The 18,104-nt window shown below is 46.0% G+C and overlaps 2 long non-coding RNA genes across 10 annotated transcripts in view; one reads left to right on the top strand and one right to left on the bottom strand.

Annotated features, from left to right (window-relative positions):
• LOC112671790 (uncharacterized) overlaps nucleotides 1–18,104 on the top strand; it is a 126,467-nt gene that overhangs the window by 74,531 nt on the left and 33,832 nt on the right. For 6 of the 8 annotated variants that reach the window (XR_004803160.2, XR_004803153.2, XR_003143857.3 and 3 more), the window contains one exon: nucleotides 1,438–1,553. The exons of 1 other annotated variant lie outside the window; for it this stretch is intronic. This is a non-coding gene — a long non-coding RNA (uncharacterized LOC112671790). Of the gene's footprint in view, nucleotides 1–1,437; nucleotides 1,554–7,087; nucleotides 7,275–18,104 lie in introns of those variants that run through there. One more of the 8 variants, XR_004803157.2, reaches the window with a different exon arrangement.
• The window catches only part of LOC112671813 (uncharacterized), a 45,524-nt gene continuing 33,334 nt past the window's right edge, over nucleotides 5,915–18,104 (bottom strand). Inside the window, exon 3 of one of the 2 annotated variants that reach the window (XR_003143871.3) lies at nucleotides 5,915–6,333. This is a non-coding gene — a long non-coding RNA (uncharacterized LOC112671813). Of the gene's footprint in view, nucleotides 6,334–10,553; nucleotides 12,107–18,104 lie in introns of those variants that run through there. The other variant, XR_003143872.3, reaches the window with a different exon arrangement.

Consider the following 18,104-nt stretch of genomic DNA (forward strand, 5'->3'; position numbering starts at 1 on the left):
TCTCTCTGGCAAGAATTGTGCTGAGTGGGAAAGAGGGTAGAGAACATCCACAGTCACCATCCTTGTTGTCATGGAGGGAGACAGCATAGATGGAAAAAGACACTCACCAGATCATTACAGAAATAAATGTAAACAAAGGAGAAGGAAGTACATGGTGCTGTGAGGATACATCAGAGAGGATGTACCCTTGAACTGTTAGGGAAGTCAAGGCAAGGAAGGTGGCCCAGATGAAATGAACTAAGCTCAGAGCTGGGGGGAGTGTGTTCGTTGGTGAGGGAGGGGTGGAATATATGCTTGATGATTGGCTCCTTCAGCTGGATTGGCTTGTGCAAAGGCCCTGGTTGAGGATGAGGGAAATAACACGATTTTCTCCTACTGGGCTTTAGGAAACATCAAGGATTTTAGTTATAAGATAAAAAGGAAGGGTGGAGGAAGGAGAATCTGAAACCAGTGTCTGAAACCCTCTGTAGAAGATGGACTTCTCATAGGTGGTTGAGACATGGCTCTACAAACATACAAATCAGACTGGGTTTTCTTTGGTAACAGAGAGCTGGACCTGGCCTCCTCTTCCTGGAGGCTTTCCCTGATATTCTGACATGCTTTTTACCTTTTAGCAATCTATCACAGCTATTTGCCCAGGTCAGGAAATATTATTTTGCAGTAAAATTGTTAATGGCTACCTAACATTCCAGAGTAGAGAAAGCCACAGTTTCACTCAATAAGCACCCTATTGTTGAACTTATGGACAATGTTTTGCAACCCTAAGTAGTTCTTCCATGAACAAACAGGATTGTATATCATCTTTGCCCACTCCTTTGACTTTTGCTCAGGATAAATTTTGCTACATACTAATAAATGTGAGGGTCAGCTTTACTAAACACTAGTCTTCTTACCTGCTGACCCTGTACATCCAAACAAGACATAGTGCTTTACCCACTCTGCATAGAATTCTGCTGCATCAACTCAGTGAGTTTGGAAGAAGGGATGGGAGGAGTCACAGCAGCAAAGAACCAAAGTGGGCTAGGTGCTAGATAGGCTGGGAGTAAGGAGTACTCCATCACCACTTACCTCCTTCTCTATCTTATCCTCCCCATCACAATGGATGAATCCATCTGTGCTGCTGGAGGGCTGTGCCCTAAAGCTCAGCACTCTACTTTTCCAGTGTAGACAGAGACTGAAGGAGGGAGAGGCTAGAACCTCCAGCAGTGATCTCTCTGCAGGAACTTTCTCTGGAAAGCTTGCAGTACACCCACCTCAAATTTATAGGGAATATATGTTAAAAGAGAGAATTCCTAAAGGAGACCAGGCTTGGAAACAGGAGACCAATCTGTGGTGATACTTTTGTTACAGATGTATTGTGTAAATCATCTAATCTCTCTAGGCCTCTGTTTCTCCATCCATCACATGGAGTTAATCCTTTTATCCCTACTTGACCAGGATGATGAAAACATGAAGTAAATAAATGTATCTACTTAAATGAATTAATCAACATGAAACTGTATGGGAATACACAGGCAGAAAAGAAGAAACCAAGATTCAATAAGCTGTAACAGGTGAGTGGCTTTGTGTTGTGCTGTTATATCACTGGTGTCTAGAACTGTGCCTGGCACTCATTAAATATTTGTAAAATGACCAAATATACCCAGAAGCACTTACTCTGTCCCGTGCTAGGTGCTTCATAAGCATTATTCCACTTAGCCCTCACAAATAGCTCTTTACCGGAGGGTATAAAACACTACCAGTTCACAGATATGAAAACCGAGGCTCAGACTGGTTAGGTAACTTCCAAGCATTGTTCAGCTAGCATTTGGGCCTGATTTAAATTTAACTGTAAGTTCTTCTGACGACATTCCCCTAGCTCTTCCCACCTCTGCTATATGTTGCAGGGGAAAAGTTGCTGTGATGTGTTGATGTTGCCCTACACTAAATGAGCTAATCTTTATTAAAAGCTACAGCACCTGGCACGCAGTTAGTGTTCTACAAATGTGATCTATTATAATACTCTATGTATTAGTTCATTTTTTTTTATAACCATGTTGTAAACACCTTAAGGGCAGGGGTCATTCTCTACAAGGCCAGACCGAGTAGTGGCCTGAAATATCGATTAACTAAATAGCATTATTTTTATGGTGATCGTAAAGTGGAAGCAGAGGTGCTTCCTGTAAGGGAGGGCTTTGGGGACAAAGCTGGTCTGACCGTGACTTTAACGGGAAGTGAGAGTAGGCCATGACTCTCCAGTGGCTTGGAATCCAGGTAGTCAACAGGGAAACGGGTAGAGCCAGACACGAAGGAAAAGACAGCAACCAGCGCAGAGATCAGAGGCCCGGCTGCGGCGCACTGCCGACTGCAGGTTACCGCTCTAACAGCTTCTGGCCCCGCCCCCGGAGCCTGCGACCGGGGAGGCTGAGCGTAGCAGGGGTGGGCGGGCCTGGGAGAGAATCTGCACCAATCCCCTGGCACCCCCTCCGCCGCCGGGGCCTAGGTGGTGCTGGAGGCCACTAGACTCGGGAACAGATGTCAGTTACTGGAAAACTTCCCTCCCCTGCCGCACCCAGAGGCAATGCAGGAAAAGGTATTTAGCATTTGAGTCTAAAGGCTTCACCCTTTACCAGCGCTGAGCCTCAGTTCCTTTACCTACAAAACAGTAGTTTCTTTTCATTGGGGTTGTAGCAATTAAACAAAATAGGGCATGAAAAAGCGTGTAACACAGGCACCTATAACACAGGGCCAGTGCTCAAAGGAAATCGGCTACCTCGAGATAGCAATCGGCCTGAAGGCAGGAACTATACCTGAATCACAGCTTGCCACGGTGCTCGGGCACATTCAGCTGTTAGTATACTTGTTGAATGAATGAGGGCCTGAATGGCTGGAATCCATTAACGCTTCATCTCTTCTGGTTAGCCTAGCCTGTTGTAGGCCTCTCTAAAGGAGGTCTTCCTAAAAGGGATTTCTAAAACGGTGAACACCCAATTTATTTTCTCCTCTTCTAGAAGGGCCTGGGGAAAACATGAAGGCCTGGATGCTGGGGGAGGAAAAGTGCCACTTTCATAATGAAGACAAATTCATGGTGTTACCAGGACCACCGCCCTCAGCTGCTTGCATTCTCATTTTGTACCTTCTTGCTTCTGAATACTAGGGCAGCAGGCTTCACCACACTGTGGACTGACTATATGGAGGATGGTATTAATGATAGCATCAGCCACCAGGATCTTGGAGGGACTGAGTGATCCTTAGAGGTGTATAATGATTAGAATTAAGGAATGAATGATTTAAAAGAGTGGTTAGAACTGAGGCATTGAGATTGGAGTTTGGAAATCACCTGGAATTAGGATTCAGTAATTAGTTACTACTGAATTTCTGAGAAAACAGAACTAGTGGCCAGATAGGATAGGGGCTACCACTTTGATTTGAAATTTAAAATGTCCTATTCCAGAGACCTGCTTCTTTCATTACAGAGAGCCAGAGATTCCTGTCCTCTGATTGGCTCCTCAAAAGTCTTGGGTATAACCTACAGATGGAGGAGGTTGAGCATCTACACATACCAGGTGTTGTAAAGTCTAGCATATAGGATTCCAAAGGTGTCTAAGACAAAGCCCCCTACAATGAAATTGAGGTGACCACGATGTGAATGACCTGCTCTGGGCCCAGCCCTGCCACAACCCAGTGACTTTGGGAAAACCTTAAATATCCTAGCCTCAGCTTTTTCAACTGGCAAATGGATCTAACCTCAGAGGGCTGTTTGGAAAACCCTGAATGATCACAGAAGAAAAGGATTTTGAAGTGAACATTCTCTGGCAGAGTAAGCTCTTCCAAAGTGAACTATGAGGCAAAGTCTGGGTACCTTACCTTCAAGGGGGGGTTGAGGCCTCGCTTCCCTCCATGAAAACCTAGGATTTCCCAAGACCATTTCCAGGGGGGCTTATGCTTCTGTACAGGAACTGACAAAGAACCAACTCACACCAAAAGCTTCCCAGGCTCGTAGTACTCCCTACCGTGCACACGCACACACACACACAAACACACACACTCCAGCCAACCCTTTTGGGGTTGAAATATGACCAATCGTATGAGTCACCAGGATAAAGTAAGGACTCAACAAATATTTATAAAATGAATGAATGAATGAATGAATGAGGGAATAGATGAGTAAATGGTTCCATAAATGGGCAGATACTCCCTTAGAGAATGAGACTGCTTCCTAATTCAGGATGCTGAGTGCTCTCAAAGAAAGTCATTGGGACTTTCCTAGTGAGTGCTCCATTTTGGAGCCACACCCTCTACTTTCCCTCAAGCCCCAAGTGTCTTCTTTTCTCCCCAGCATCATCATGGGCCACTGTGTCCTAGACTCCTTTGGGTCCTCTTTTGGGACCATAGTCTATATGCTAGACTCTACACCTGGTGTGTAGTAGATGCTCAATAAATATGTGATAAACTGCAAGAGGAGATACCAAGATAAGTAAGACTTGGGCCCTGCCTTCCAAATGTTTACAGTGTAGTGGAAGAGAAAAGATAGATAGGTGAGTACTACATAACAAAGCACCTATAGGTAACTGGTACCAAAAAAGTGTCAGGGAGTGTATGCTATAGGAGCTCAGAGCTGAGAAAACTTACTCTGGACTGAAAAAGTCTGGAGAATGCTTCCTGAAGGAAGGAAATGGTATCTGAAGCTGGCCCTTGCAGGAAGAGAAAGATCTGGCGGCAAGGGAGCAGGTGTTGCTGATAAGGAAAAAGGAGATGGGCAGCTCCCGAGAGGAAGGCTAGTTCAAGTTATATTCATAAGATTTGGGTAGATCTAGTGTAGCTGGAGAGCAGATTCAAGCAGAAGAGTGTGCCATGTAAGTCTGCCCAGAGTTTTGAAAGCTAGGGGGAGGAGGGATATGGATCAGGGAGCTAGTGAAAGCTTCTGAGCAGAAGCTCAGAAAGTGCTTTTCTGACAGAAAGTGAAAGGAAAGCTGTGAGATGGGAAGAATGGTCTTGGGAGAGACAGGTGAGGAGCAAGGAGAGTGTGGCAAACCCTACTGGGCAGTATTGTGCCAGCACAGGGCCGCCAGACCCAGATCTCAGACCATCTCCATTTCACATTCCATTCCATTCCAGTTCGTTCACTCATTCAATAACGATGTCCCCTGCCACATGCCAGGCCCTGCGGAAGTGAACACTGCAGATGCCTTCCCTCCTTTCCTGGGGCCCTGGGCTCTGGGCCCCCACCCAAGCGCCGGTGGCCCGAGGGCCCGCGCCTGGGGTGGAATCGGCTCTGACCTCGCACCTGCAGCTTCTCCCTACGAAACTGCTACCCTTCAGGGTCCGGGGCCCAGGCCCGCGCCCTCGCGACCACCGCCCTGCCCGCCAGCCACTCCGGGAAGGGAAAGCACCGCGGGAGGGGAAGGTTGGCCCGCGGAGGGCGTGGCGCGTCCCCGACGACCTAGAGACCCGGGACCAGGTTGACCGGAAAATGACCTGCCTCCCGGGAAGGGGGCAGACGCTGGCTGCAGGGGTGCCTAGCTAGGCGCTTCCTGACGGCGCCCACACTGCGCGGAGGCGGGCCAGCGATCCGGATGTGCGGCGCGGAGGCGGCGGGGCGGGAGCAGGAGCAGCGCGCCGGGGCCGGGGCCGGGGCCGGGGCCGGGACTCTGGACAGACCCAGCGGGCCCTCTGCGCCCTCTGCCGGGCGCCGGCCTCCACTGCACGCGGCGCGCCCGCCCCTGCGCCCTGGAACCCGCCGTCCTCGTCCTCGTGGGCTCCTTTCTGCCCCTCCGAGGTCCCCCGTTCCTCCCTGGGAGAAGGGAGGGAATAGAAGCCTTTGTTGTAATAAGAATAGAGGTGCTCCTGGAAACCCCCTCCCTAAGGCTTTCCTTGGTACCTGAAATTCCACCATTAGAGATATCACTCTTTGGAGAGAGAGCGTGGAGGGGTAGAGAGGGGACTTCAACTTTTATTGGCTACTTTAGCATTAAGGATGTTCCACATGTACCTGGGAAAAGGCCTGGAAGGAGTAGGTGGTCAAAGTCTCATTCCTTCTCTCAGAGAAGCTTCTATTGGTGCTTGTTTGCCAGGGTGTCCTGAAGGTGACTCCGAGCCAACAGTCCTACTGCTGGCAAGCTGGAGTTGGGAAAGGCTAGTTTCTCTTGCCATGCTTTGCCTTTTATTAATCCCTATGATGGGCCTCCTTCCTTGAAGAAATTAGCCTTGACTTTTCTGGTGAATTGTTTACAGGCAAGATTCATATCTCCCAGTTCAGCAGGCTGGGGCATGAGTTTTGCCTGGTTTCTCCAGGTTCATTCGGTGCCAGGGGCAGAAAATCCACATCAGCAGGGACACTTCCCTAAGGAGGAACTAGGAGGAGAACATAGATTAAAGGGAGCAGATACTAGCTCGCATTTCCTGTCCAATCAGGGACATGCTCACAGAGTCCTTCCAAGGCCACTTGCATCTGGTCCCACATTACCAATAACCTTCTTGAGTACCCACCCTGGACAGTCTGTTCTCCAAAAAGTAGCCAGGAGGTCATATATGATCATGAATGGTCTAAAATATAAGTTAAATAGTCTCTTCTCTCCCTAAAGACAAAGATTTAAGTAGATTTAGCGTAGTTGGAGAGCCGATTCAAGCAGAAGAGTGTGCTCTGTATGTATGCAGATTGGGACAAGAATGCAATGGCTCCCCAGCTCATTGACCTGGAATAAAAGCTGAAGTTTCTACATTGGCCTGAAGACTCTAAGTTCTCTGGTCCCCTGGTTCTTATTTCTTGGAGCCACTCTCCTACAGCTCTTCCCAGCACTCACTAGTCTGGTGTACTCTAGCCCTTGCTGCTGTCCTTGAACACACAGACACACGCCCATCTGAGGACTTTTGCACTTGCTTTTCCTTCTGCCTGGAATGCTGTTTCCCAGATACCCACATGACACACTCTCTTATTTCCTTCAAGAGTCTATTTAAATGCCACTTTATCAAGAGGGGCTTTCCCTGACTGCCCTGGCTAAAATAATGCCCTCCACCATTCCCTGTACCCTTAGCCCCCTTGATTTTCTCCTAGCACCTATTACTACTTGACATTATTTGTTTATTTGTATGTTGTCTGCCTCCCCAGCAAGAATGTCAGTTCCAGGGCAGCCTGGGTGGCTCAGCGGTTTAGCACCACCTTCAGCCCAGGGCGAGATCCTGGAGACCCAGGACGTGATCCTGGAGATCCTGGAGACCCAGTCCCGCGTCAGGCTCCCTGCATGAAGCTTGCTTCTCCCTCTGCCTGTGTCTCTGCCTTTCTCTCTGTGTGTCTCTCATGAATAAATAAATAAAATCTTAAAAAAAAAAAAAAAAAGAATGTCAGTATGTTCACTATCTAGCACCTAGATATTTTTTCAGTCATGTTCACTATCTAGCCTGGCACATAGTCAGTGCTCAATAAATTTGTGAAGTGACTGAATGAATGTGAACCAAGTACCAGGGCAGCCCATGAATAAGCCTGGGTTCTTGTCCTTGAAGAACAGACTGGCAGACAGGCAAATAATTACAAACCAGAGTGATGAGTGTTGTGTCTAAGTACAGATGTATATAATGTACACATGAAGACTCAAGGGAAAAAATCATTCACTCTGCCTGGAAATAAGAGGAAAGCATGGGTATGACATCACCAGGTAGAGGAGAAAGGGAAAAGGCATTCCAAGCAGGGAAAACAGCAAGAGCAAAGACATGGAGGCGTGAAAATATTTGACTTGTTCCAGGAGTACCAAGGAGGCTGGCCTGGCTGGCATGCAGGATGTGTGGTAGGTGTGGCAGGACATAAGTTTGGAAAGATAGATGAAAGACCTATTATGAATGGGCTTATTAGAATGATGACAGTTGACTGTCTAAATTTCTGATCCACGCCAGGCCAGTGGAGGCATTTCAGGACAAAGAGCCTGCTTCTAACCCCCTGGCAAAGCTATGACCTGCTGCCTTGTTAAGGCCTGGGAACTGTGTGGTCTCCTCAGTGGGCCAGGCTAGAGTCTGAACACTCGGGGGAGCAATCTAGCAGCTCTGCTTGCCTTCCTGTTGCTGATCTAAGCAGGACCCTCAGTTAAGGACCCACTTAGCTCCACGAGACCCGAGAGTATCCTGGACCACATCTCCATATTCTGATCACCAAGAGTCCAAGTTTCAAAATGTCCTTATTTTGCGATCTGACTCAAAGGGTAGAGAGTGGAAAATTTATAGACAGCAGCCACCAAGGGACCGTGGCTTAATATAACTGGTGACCTGGGAAACAACAGGCAGAAAATAATTTGCCTCTCGGACTAAGAGACTGAGAGGGCCTGTCACAGCTGACTCAAAATAAAGACTTTTCCTTCTAGCAGACAGAAGAGCATGTGTTTGGAGGACAGGAAGATTCTTTTCTTTCACCTCCTCCTTGTTATGTTGCTCTTCCCTCCCCTCCTCCTCCTGCCCAGCTCTGCCCTCTATCCTGTCCCTCTTGGCTTTTTCTCCTTTCCCTGTTCTCCTTCCACCCTGCCCATTTCCTTACAATCCTCTTTGTCCCTCCTTCTCTCTATTCCTTCAGCTTAAGCACAAGACTGGATATTTGAAACCGGTAAAGGATCTTTTTTTTTTTTTTTTTTTTTTTTTTTTTAAGTAGCATCATGACTCCTACACAAATGTAAAATGAACACAAGTCTTCAACTTCATTTAACTCATTAGTTAATGAGGGAACCAGTAATATGTTACAGCCAGTTCACAGGAGAATCCAAAATGCAGACATATATATAGGCCATCAGAGATGCCAGGGGTGGGGGATTTGCTGAGAGATGCAGAACTGGCATCTTCCTTTGCATTCCTAGAACAGGAATCTGTGTCTTAGCATCAGTCATGTGCAAGTTAACTTGTATCGCTACAGAGATGCAGGATCATCAACAATAAAAGGCATGGATCCTTGTAGAATCAGAGGACTCGGGAAGGGTCCTGTAGTCCAGCAACAGTCTAGACAATGCCTGACATTCTGTTGAAAGGACGCCCAAGGATCTTTGCCCATCTCACAGTCTTTCAGAGTTTTTCTTGATAAGACCTTAGAAGAGTACAGGGAGGAAAGGTGGGAGCTGGGTAATTTTTATAAGTCTCTAAACGGGTCTCTGTTTAAAGGTGGAAACTGATTCTGGCCTAGAGGCTCAGTCCCAGGGCAGAAAGTGGAGGAAAAGAATGGTTGCCTGGCTCTGTTTGAAGCAGTAGGTGATTGGGCTTGGCCAGCTCTCCATAAACCCTTGTTCTCCTCCTGCTGTCATCATCCTCCAGCCTTGGAGACAGGGAAGGGCAGGGCAAAGTTGGAGGAAATCCACCCCACATGTGACCAGACCAGTGGAGACAGTTCTGGGCCTGAAGTTGGCCATAGGCCTCCTCACAGTCGATCCTGCTAACCTATCGCCAACATTTGGCTCATTCCCTATGAGAGATGACAGCTTTCAAGACCATCTCACCAGGCTTTAAAGCCCATCTCCCGGAGTCTGTGGCAGGCACTCATTACCAATGGCATGGACCCTCTGCACTGACATGTTGCCCACTCTAGCCTCCACCCAAGTTTTCCCCAACTATCCCAAAGTAAACTGGACCTCCAAAGTAAACTGAGAACAACCAGGCATGTTTATAAAGTCACCTTTTGATGATATATGTGAGTTTGGAAGTATGAAGCAGCCAGAGTTCCCTGGGGACTACTGAGCTGTGGCCCTTAGGTGACACGTTTGGCAGATGCTGGAGGGACGGATAGGGATGGGGCAAGAGAAGATGGTATTTACAAAGATGTAATTCCTGCTTTCAGAGAATTTCTAATCTAGCTAGGGAGGTCAAATACCCAAGAGGCCCCAGCAGCTGGTGTCAGATGTAGTGTATGAGGAGAGAGGAGTGTTAGGGGCAGGAAAGCGAGGTAACCAACTCTAGAGGAGAACAAGGTGACCATTCACCACCAGTGGAGCTCTACAAAATCCCTCATCCCCTCAAAAGAAAGGGCAGCTCCCTTAATCACCTACTTAGAGCAGGTGTCTTGAACTTTATCTCCCTATGGAGAGAGCCTCAGGCTGGATCTCAGCCCCCAACCCCCCTTTTTATTGCCACTCCTGCAGAAGGGAGAACCATTTCCAAGGTGGAAACTTCAGATGGGTAATCGTAGAATTAAAAGGGTATCTAGGGGGATCCCTGGGTGGCTCAGTGGTTTGGCGCCTGCCTTTGGCCCAGGGTGCGATCTTGGAGTCCCGGGGTTGAGTCCTGCATCAGGCTCCCGGCATGGAGCCTGCTTCATGTGTCTCTGCCTTTCTCTCTCTCTCTCTCTATCATGAATAAATAAATAAATAAATCTTTAAAAAAATAAATAAAATAAAATAAAATAAAATAAATAAAATAAATAAAATAAAATAAAATAAAATAAAATAAAATAAAATAAAATAAAATGGTATCTAGGATGCAGAGGTAGGGCAGGTGATGAAACCTGTTCCACCAAAGAGCCTTTAGGCGGGGCTGAGGAGCAGGCAGAGGATATTCAAGTTTGTTTCCTCTAGCTGCTCCTGGAGCTGTGTGATTCAGACCAAACAAGTTCTCAGTTCATCCGTCAATATGGGATTTGGACTCAGGGTTTATTGATTTATTTAAACTTAATATTTTTTATTGTGGCAAAATATCTACAATATAACATTTACCATTTTAACCATTTTTAAGTATACAGTTTGTGGCTTTAAGTACTTTTACACTGTTGTGCAAACATCACCACTATTCATCTCATTTTTTTATCCTCCTCAACTGAAACTCTATAGCCATTTAAACAATACCTCCCCATTACTCCCTTCCCCCCGACTCCCTGGTACCCAACCACTCTCCTCTGTCTCAACAAATTTGCTACTCTAGATACTGCATACAAGTGAACTTCTACAGCATTTGGCTAATTTCACTTAGCATGAGGCCTTCAATATTTTTCCATGTTGTTGCATCTGTTCAAATGTCATTGTTTTGTAAGACTAAATGATATTCCATTGTACGGACATGCCACATTTTATTTATCCTTTCATCCATTGATTGAATTTGGGTTGTTTATATCTTTTGGCTATTGTGAATAATGCTATTGCAAACATGGCTTGTACAAATACCTCTGCCAGTCCTTCTTTCAGTTCTTTTGTATAGATAGCCAGAAGTGGAATTATGGAACCAAATGGTATATTTAATTTTTTTGTTTTGTTAATGTTTCTTTTGCATGTGGATATCCAGTTTTCCTGGCACCATATTATTTTCCTTAGTGGCTGCTCCATTGCTACATTCCCACCAGTAATGCACAAAAGTTCCAGGTTCTCCATATCCACATCAACACTTGTTTGTTTTTCCAAAAGCAGCCATCCTACTGTGTGTAAAGTGGTATCTTGTTGTGATTATGATTTGTATTTCCCCTGTGATTAACAATGTTGAGCATCCTTCTGTGTGCTTATTGGCCATTTCTGTATCTTCATTGGAGAAATGCCTGTTCAGGTCCTTTGCCCATTTTTTAATTGAGTTGCTTGGTGTTTGCTATTGACTTTTAGGAGTTCTGTATATTCTTAATGTTAATTCTTAGCATATAGGTGATTTGCAGGTGTTTTCTCCCATTCTTCAGGTTGCCTTTTTCCTCTGTTGACAGTTCCCTTTGATCCACAAAAGTTTAATTTTGGTGATGTCCAATTTGTTTACTTTTTCTTTTGTTGTCTATACCTGCCATAGCCCAGTAGTTATTGCCAAATCCAATGTCATGAAGTTTTCATTTGTGTTTTCTTTTAAGACTTTTATAGTTTTAGCTCTTGTGTTTCATTTGACTCATTTTGAGTTAACTTTTATATAGGGTCCAGTTCATTCTTTTGCAAGTGGATATTGAGTTTTCCTGGCATCATCTGTTAAGTCACTGATTTATTATCTTCTGTCAGTTAAGAATTTTGTTCATCTTCAAGAAATAGAAACTGCAATGACTTAAACACACAAGTTTGTATTGTTTCACATAAAATAAGTCCAAAGGTAGATCATTATCAGCTGCTGTGAAGGCTTCATGAGGATCTGAGCTCCTTCTGTTTTTCTCCTCTGCCACGCATGGCTTCTATTCTAGGTCCACTATGGCTGTTGGAACTCCAGCCAGTAATATCTGTGAATTCCAAGCAGCAAGAGAAGAAGCAGGAAGGATAAAAGAATGCCACTCCTATGAAGCAGCCTAACTCCTAAACACTTCCACTTAAATCTTGTTAGCCAGATCTTAGTCACAGTGCAAAGAAGTCTGGGAAACATAGATTTTCCCCTAGGTACATTACCATCCCAAATGAAATCAGAACACTCTCACCAAGGAGGAAGGGCAAAAGGAATGCTGGCCCAGATAGCTCTGCCTTGAGTGCCTACACATCTGAAACTCTGTGGCAATCTGTCTCTTCTAGAAAAAAAATGAGAATATGGTTGCCAAGTGCTTAGATAAATGCCTTGCTCAGGTTGTGTACTTAAAAAAAAAATTCTCTCTCTCTCTCTCTAGTTTTTTTGGTTTTTATTTTTTTAAAACTCTCTGGTCTCAGATAGGCCTGTTTCTATACCTAGGGGAACAGACAGTTCTCTGCATGATGTCATATATGGACTTCAAAGGCGAAAATTGCCTCCTAAATGTCTTCCACACCAATGCCTCAAATACACCATTAGTGCTCCAAGCCTCTGTTTCCCTCTTAGGCCTCATTTTCAACCCAAAGGAATGAGGTAGGAGGGGAATAGATAGACTTTAGAAACCACACACTCAGCCACCCTCAGCCACAGTCATTGGATGCTCTTTTGCCCAGCTGCTGGCTGGGATCCAGGCCCCCAGGGATTGGACATCAGGAGGGAAGGGACTCACACAAACCAGAGAGGGCAGGCTGAGCGTGCACCTCAGTGAAGATGGAGAGTACAGAAAGGGGGCTGGTTGGCTGCCATTGTGAGGGTAGGGGCATTTAAAGGTGGTGGGAGACATGCTCTGCCCCTCCTTGTTCCTCCCTAACCTACTTGGACACACTATCAGGCACAGTCCAGTTAACTGCAATGAAACAGGGCAGGCTGGAAGGCCTGGAATCTGAACTGGAACCACTTGTGGGGTGGAGACGCCATAGAACCAAGAGTGTCAGAAATGTAGCCAAGCCCAGGTAGGGGTCTTCAGCATGTTCCAGAGACCTGGTGTCACTCAGCAGTCAGCTCTAGAACAATATTTCTGATTGCAAAAGTCCTTCCTGGGAAGACTGTCTAGATCCTTGTCCTTGTGATAAGGTATCATTAGGCACACACTGCCAGGAAAGGAGTGAAGCAGGAGCTGGAACTTCATATCAGAAAACAGACTGCAAGGGGCCCATTTACTAGCAGAAGAGTGGGCTCAGGGTTAGCTCAAGTGGGTAGAGTATTCAGAATATTGAATCATCACTATGGCCAGACCCCCCACATCAGGACAGACACGGGCGTAAGAACTAGGGCTGGGTCCTAGAGACCTCCCACTAGGCCAAGGGCCAACCTTTTATTTTGTGGATCCTGAGAAGATCCTGGGGAATGTGGCAAAGGGGCCAAGGGGCCTGCATCAGCAGAGGGTCCTTAAGGGACATGGAGCTACAACCATTTACCCACTCATATGGAGGTACTTCAGTATCCTAACCACTAGTACAACTGAAGCTGTTTGTTAGTGTCTGGGTGTTGGCCCTAGGCCCAGGGGGACAAATGTGGTTTGAGGCCCCTGACTTTCCTACAGTCTAGAATCATTGTGATAGACTGGGTCAGAGCTGAGCCTGCTGAGGGAATAGTGGACTCCTTAGACACCGCTACGTACTCTCCCTACATCCCAGTGGACTCCTCAGTGTAGGGGTCCTGAGTGGACCTTTAGAATTTCTGTTTTGGCTGAATCAGTGCTCTGGCTTGGGCATAGGGGCAGGTGCTGGTGTACTTGGAACTGTTACTTGCCAGAGAAAAATGAGCTAGAGGCAACCAAAGGTCAAAATAAAAGTCAAGATCCACCCAAAGGGTCAATTTCTAGGGAAAAGGTGAAGAGCACATACAGGAAATGTGGGTCAGAACCAATACCAAGGGACAGGTCCCAGGGCCTGAGAACCTCCTATGATGTGTCAGGTGCAAACCCTACAGGCAGGTCTTAAGTGAGGAACTGATTTGGGCTGACCTTTTGTCAGTGCTGCCAGACCCCTGGGGACAGTTAGGATGAGGCTGCAAAAAGTCCACACTGGCCAAGTCAAAGGCAAGCCTGTCTGTCACTGATGAGTAAACACAGGCTGTCCCAGTTAGAAGCATAAATGACTACCAAACTGGTTCACTGACAACAGATTCCTAATGGACAATTAGATAACAGTCAAGAGTAGCTTCAGGAAGGCTAGTATTCAGGGGGACATGGTGGAAAGAGGATCTAAGTGGGACTTAGGAGCTCCAGTTTCCTCTCTAAGCTCTGCTGTTAAAAAGCTATATGACCTCAGATGAGTCACTGCCCATCTCTAGGCCACATTTTATCCACCTGTGAAATGAGGGCTGGAGACCTGGCAAGAATCTCTGAGGTAGAGATCATGACCAGAGGAAGAGCCATTCCTGAATGAACCAGGGAACAGCCAGGCAGAGGCTGCTCAGATTGTATCACAGTAGAATTTAGCTTCAGCATCTGGGAAGACTCCTGAACTTCCCAGCCCAGAAAATGCAATGGAGGAGAGGTGGTCTTCTCGCAAAGATGCTCAGATGTCAAACTTGCATCAAGACCAGAAAGCCAGAGGCGGGCAGCCCTGGTGGCTCAGTGGTTTAACGCCGCCTTCAGCCCAGGGCCTGATCCTGGAGACCCAGGATGGAGTCCCACGTTGGGCTCCCTGCATGGAGCCTGCTTCTCCCTCTGCCTGTGTCTCTGCCTCTCTCTCTCTGTCTCTCTCATGAATAAATAAATAAAATCTTAAAAAGAAAAAAAAAAGAACTAAACTTGGCATGGTAGTGCCAAGAACATAGTTCTTAAAAAAAAAAAAAAAAAAAAAAGACCAGAAAGCCAGAGGGGAGAATTATCTTGAAGCTAAAGAAGGTTCAGGGTTCCCTACTTGCATGAGTCCCTTCCAAGATCTTGGAGAGCTCAAGCCCTGTGTTCACATTTTTTCCTTAAAGAGGATATTCCCAAACTCTATCTGTTCAAACCCCACAAAACCTGGCCCTAGGCCTGCTAGATGGCCTGTAATTTGGAACCATTATTAAGTCAGGTGGGAGATAACACAAACACCCATTCTGATCAGATGACCAAGGCTCAGTGACAAACAGCAGGCAACTGTACTGTGGTGGCTCGGTGGCTTGACATGTACTTATTATTCATTTGAATAATAGCATGCATACCTACTCCACTTTCACCTTCATTATCCCAGTCAGTCCTTTTCCTTAAGCCTGTGAGATGAGCAGGACAGGTCTTATCACCCCTGAGCTAAATGATGAAACTGACACTCGGAGAAGCTGAGAGACCTGTTCTGGTTTACAAGGCTGGCTGAGGACAGAGCAGGGCTAAGCCCAGAACTTTCTTATGACCAGCCCACAACTCTTAAGTTCTCCTATTCAGGACCAAACACAGTCATTCCAAAGCGTAGCATAAAGAGATTCATCCTTCTGCACCTAGAGAGGCACCAAGTGGCTGCTGAGAGCACAAGCGCCTCCATCCTGGTCCTGGGAACAAAGAAAGCACAAGTGGACATAAATCACAAAACATAATTCAGAATCATAGGGATAAAAAAGCCCAAGAACTTTGGGAAGGAAGGAGTTTTTCCATTTTCCCCTAATTTCTCCCCAAACTCTGCATTCCTACTCATGACACAAGTCATTTTAATCAACTGTATTTATATTAAATATAAACACAAATACTCAACCAAAGTATAATTCAATTGGCAATAATTTCTCCGTAATATCCAGACTGGAAACAACAACCGGAGTTTTAGGGGCTCAACACACACACACACACCCCTCCCTGTAACAACTCTGGTCTCTCAAAGACACAACTATGTAGAAGAGGGAGATCCAGCCCCCACCTCAAATCTGAGCCAGATCTGTAGAGCTGGTTTGGCCTAGGGAGACAACCCCACCCAGGAAACCTCAGGACCAAACCTACCAACTAAAACAACAGAGAAAGAAAACAGCTGCAGAGTGGCCCTGCCAACCTACCTTCAGTTGTTCTATGCTAACAAGGCCACCTGGGACCCCAGCATAAATAGGACCAAGTCTCATGGCCACTTGAGATACTGTGTGTATAGCACCTCCAGGGCAGGTTTTCAAACCTAGAGAGACTACCAAGGAGCAGTTGGGAGGAAACATGTTAAACTTTTTGACCTCTTCTCAGAAGGTGATGTCTACATTCTCAATCTGAATCACTGCAGGGTACTGAGTGAGATTCATTGCAAGGAAACTTTGACTATTCCTACAACTTTCTGGCTTTAAAAAGGGAGCCCACCTCTATGCTCCTGTAATTTGGAAAAATAGGCTTTCTTCCAGCCCTTTCCTGATTTATAGACTCTAATGAAGTCCTTTCTGTTTGTTTGTTTGCTTGTTTGTTTGTTTTTGATGAATAAATCTGAATCCTCTTCGACTGTCTTCAGTGGTTTTTCCTCCCTCTGTCTAATCCCTCCTCATCACCCTGGAACCTCTGCAGAGAGGTACAATATGCCTCTTTGGAGGTATCCCAGTCAGGATTTGGGGTTTGTGTTGGGGGTATAGAGAGGAATTCCCACTTAATTTAATTGAAACTGCCCTTTATCTTAGGGCTTATGTAACAGCCAGCCTCCACAATGGCAACATGATTCTGCTTCTTGATACTCATACTCTTGGATAGTCCCCACCCTACCATGAACTGACCTGTCCATCTGATCAATAGGATGTCATGGAAATGATGGAATGAGACTTCTGAGGCAAAGTCATAAAATCATAAAAGATATTATGGTTTCTGCCCTGTGCTCTGTCATGGATCACTGGCCCTAGAAGAAGCCAGCTATCATGTGAAGATGCTCAAGCAACCCTATGGAGAAGTCCCTGTGGTGATGAATAGAGGCTTTCAGCTAACAGCTAACATGAACTTGCCACCAAGTGAGGGAGCCAGCCTGGAAGTCAATCCTCCACCCAAGTCATGCAAAGGCAGCCCTGATTGACATCTGATTCTGCCACCTTTCAAGAGACAGAGCCAGACCACTCAGCTAAGCTAGAGACAGTAAATAGGTGCTGTTGTAAGGTAGTAAGTTTAGGGATGATTTGTTACACAGCATTAGATAGCCAATCGTCAAAGCAAAATGGGACAGAGCATAGAGAACTGTTTGGAGCCCTGCCAGATTATTCTAATTCTTGTGGGATGGAATGCCCAGGCATCCATAGTCCCAGTGATGGGCACATGATCTCTGTTTGGCACATATGCCTCTCCCATCTCCTCGTCTCCTCTCTAACTGGAGCTTCTAGAAGTCTAAATTGAATTCAGAGGCAGCAAAAAGTAGAAAGACAAGGAGGAAAAGTTCAAGTGCTCTGTACTTCAGCCCAATCAAAGAATATAAAAGAAAAAGGTCCTGGATGCTGGACTGCGAATTTCCTAACTATGTTTGATATGAATTCCTGTACCCTGCTCTTTTGAAAGGAGATGGAAGCAGCAGTTGCTTCCATCTATTTAAAAATAAGTGGAGGGGCACTTGGGTGGCTCGGTCAGTTAGGCAGCTGACTCTTGATTTCTGCTCAGATCATGATCTCATGGGTCATGAGATCAATGCTCAACAAGGAGTCTTGAGATGCTCTCCCTCTGCCCCTCCTTGCTCTTGCGCACACGCATGCTCCCACTCTCCCTCTCTCTCTCTCTCTCTCCCAAATGAGTCAATAAATTTTTTTAAAGAAAATAAGCAATCAGGGGCATGTGGGTGGCTCAGTTGAGCAGCCAACTCTTGATTTCAGTTCAGGTCATGATCTCTGGGTCATGGGAGCAAGCCCTGCATCAGGCTCTGCCCTGAGCACAGAGTCTGCTTGGGATTCCATCCCTCTGCCCCTCCCTCAGCTCATGCACCCTCTAGGTAGGTAAGTAAATAAATAAACAAGCAAACAAATAAAATCTTTAAAAATAAACGGATTTTTTCCCTCCTATATAATTAGAGGAAAGGGAAAGAAATTTG

Source organism: Canis lupus, chromosome 10, assembly GCF_003254725.2.
Source record: "Canis lupus dingo isolate Sandy chromosome 10, ASM325472v2, whole genome shotgun sequence".
Classification (NCBI taxonomy): domain Eukaryota; kingdom Metazoa; phylum Chordata; class Mammalia; order Carnivora; family Canidae; genus Canis; species Canis lupus.